Raw genomic sequence first — 3,545 nt, 5'->3', positions numbered from 1 at the left:
GTTCAATTACACACTCTCTGACTGCAGTTCAATTACTCACTACCTACACACATTGTCCCGTCACGTTATGACCATCTTATATATACAAGACTACCCCCATTCTAGTAATCTCCCGACAATTCACGAAGGTTCGAGAAGGAAGTGGCGTGATACTAGTCACGTGACCTCGCTGACACAACAATATATTAATATTATGAGACTAGCACACAAGAATGTACATTAATCCTTCTTCCCTCTATAGCATTTAGTGCTAATTTGTCATTTCTCTTCATTTGGTCATTAACAACTCCCAAATAGTTCCATAAACAAATAATCACTTTTTCACTTGATCACATTATCTAACGCGTATTTGACATATAAAACCCTTTTAAATACACTTTTGATAATTTAACCAAAGTGATATATTCTTATCTAGTGTAGATGGTGTTACTTATTACAATTTATCCTGGACGAGTCTCCAAATTATTACATAACGTATTATAATTCCTAATAGCCTGAAACTGAGTTAAATGATAATTTAGATTTAGAAATTAAATAAACGTCGATATGTATCCAATTTATGATACTTGCCTACAAAATTGATATATACAGTATTTTTAAATACAAAATATTTTAAAATACAAACAACAACACAATTTACAAGAACGGTCTAAATATAAATTTAACTTAAACAAAAATCTATATTAAAATAGATATATGATAGTAAATCCGTCACAGTGGACTTTCTTATTATACATATTGAGTGGTGAGAGATACTTTGGACTATCATTATCATGTGGAATATAACGATCTATGGAAGTTAACAAATCATTCTTGTATAAATTTTTATTAAAATACTTGAACGAGCAATCTATGAGTCTGTCGTGGATTGGTTGTGTATTTGAATGCATGTTGTTCTGTGTACTCTATATGCTGTAGTAATTACTTTGTAATACATTTATATTGGATGGTGTTACATTACTCCATGCTGGAATGGCATATTCTATAACTGGGTGTATATGCTATTTATAGATTTTGATGATATTTTTTGGTGATGTATTTTTACCTGCAGTCTTCTATCGTAGTTTGTTCGTTGCCATACTTTATTTGCAATTTGGCTAATGTGATTTTCCATATTAATTTCGAATCATAAGTTATACCAAGAAATTTTGCTGGTGGGGCGGTATTTCGAAAAGTTCCATGTAGGTGTAGTTCTGGTTTGTGCTACGGATTTTTGTCTTTTTTTTTGACAATATTACCATATTTGTTTTTGGTACATTCATTTTAATTCCGTGTTTCTCGCAACATTCCAATATTTGATTAAGAACTGTTTGTAAATTGGTGGCAGTTGTTGAGGAGGTTGTGGAACTATTCCAAATCGCCACATCATCTGCGAAATGATAGGTTAAACAAAACTTTGGATCATTTAATGGCATGTCGCTTACATACATGATGCAAGAATAGGGTTAACTACCCCTTCCTGGGGAACACCTGCTTCAGGAGTAAAATACTCTCAGTGGGTGCTCTCCACATTTACTCTACATTTTTTATTATCTAAAAAGTTAAACAACCAGCGAATAACACCTGTCGGTAGTTCCATTTTTTTCCTTCAGTAAAGTAGTCCGTTATGCCATACAGTGTCGAATGTTTTCCCTATATCGCGAAAGCAGGCGACAGCGCATTTGTCTTAGTTAAAACTATCTATCATGGTTTCAGTTAGTCTAACTAAATGGTCTGTAGTTTACCGAAACGTTTTGAAACTTCGGGTAATTTTGATGTTATATCTAGGAATGTTGAAAGTCTATTACTAATTATTCTTTCTAAAATTTTCCCTATACACCTGGTAAAGCTGATTGGGCTGTAGTTTTCTGTTTTATTCGCTGGTTTTCCTTCCTTTAGAAACATAATAACATTTTCTTGCTTCCAAGAGGCTAGGATATAACCTGAAGTTAGGGATAGGTTAAATAATGCTGTTAAATGACCAAACAATTTATGAGTGCCTCTTTTTTTTTTACGAGTTTGTTTGTTTGAAGTTAAGCACAAAGCTACACAATGGGTTATCTGTGCTCTGTCCACCACGGATATCGAAACCCGGTTTCTAGCGTTGTAAGTCCGCAGACATACCGCTGTGCCACTAGAGGGGGGGGGCATCTTTTTAAAGAGAATAGCTTGTATGTGATATTCGCCTGGAGTTTTGTTTTCCTATTTTTTACTAATAAATTACTTCTCTTTTAGTGATTGTTTTTGTAATTGCATTTGCCAAAAATTTTATTTGTTTGTTGTGAATTTTGATGGTTAATAGAATTCACCGGAAAGGTTGGAGTATAAATGTGTTTGTTGTGCTCAATGAACTGATTTACTATATTAAAATAGTGGGTGTTCATGTCTGGTTCATCGTGTGTTTTAAATGTTTTCCTTAATTGTTCTTTGAAAGCTTCTGCTTTTTGTGGGTTTGTGTATGCGAGTTTATTTTGATTATTAAGTGCCGAATATGTTTTACGACTATTTGTAAATCTCTTTAAATGCGTCCAGAATTGTTTTGGATCTGAATGTTCATTTAGTTTTGAACAGAAAGTATTTCAATTTTCTTCAATTAGTTCTTTTACTTGGTTTCGTATTTTATTTCTTAGTGTATTCATCTGTGTTTTAATTAGTGGATCCCTGTTATTCATGTATAATCGTCTTAAACGTCGTCGTTCCTTTATTAAATTTATTTATTTATTTGGTTGCCATGTATGTGTATTTGTATTGATTTGTTTTCGGTATAGTCTGATCTCTTAGCTTTAGCAAGGCACTCAGTAATTGTTTGACAATATTTACCTATAACTAGTTTCAGGTAATAATTTGTCAAGAACAGTTTCATATTCTTTCAAATTTGGTTTTTGATAATTTAATTTTTGTTTAAGTATAGATATATTCTGGTGGAGTTAGAGATCGAAGACACACCAGATATGTAAATGAAAACTGTCTACATCAAGACCTACGTTAAAATTTAAACACTTGTTCTTTATTTCTGTTGAGCATAAACATAGATCCAGAATATCAATAGTATTATATATGTTGGTGTTAAATCATTCAATAATACATTGTCACTGTTTTCTAAAAATTCATATAACTTTTTACCATGTGCTGATGTCCTAATGCATCCAAATTTTACGTTTGTGCTATTGAAATTACCAATCATAATCAGTTTCTGGCAGCGTTCATTTAGTTTAATAAATAAATTAATACCTATAGTTTCAGATGGTGAGCAATAGATTCCTGCTACTGTTAACGAAACGTTATTCATGAAGTTTACATCTATTATTATACATTCATTTGTAGTGTCTCCCTCTACTTGTGTGACCGAAAGAGTTGAGTTATATAATAACGCTATTCCTTGATTTTGATCATTTTTATTTACTCTATCTTTTCTTATCACTTTATATCCTGTCGAGAGCCAGCACGGGCCCCGGGACAAACATCCTCGCCGGGCCCCTTTTCTCTCTCTCTCTTTTTCAACATTTTCAAAAAAAAATATTAAAAAGAAAATCCTAAATTAGGACAGCAACGAGCTCATAAACCAG

This window comes from Limulus polyphemus, unplaced genomic scaffold, assembly GCF_000517525.1.
Source record: "Limulus polyphemus unplaced genomic scaffold, Limulus_polyphemus-2.1.2 Scaffold1328, whole genome shotgun sequence".
Classification (NCBI taxonomy): domain Eukaryota; kingdom Metazoa; phylum Arthropoda; class Merostomata; order Xiphosura; family Limulidae; genus Limulus; species Limulus polyphemus.
The sequence above is the reverse complement of the archived record's forward strand: the minus strand, read 5'-3'. Positions refer to the sequence as shown.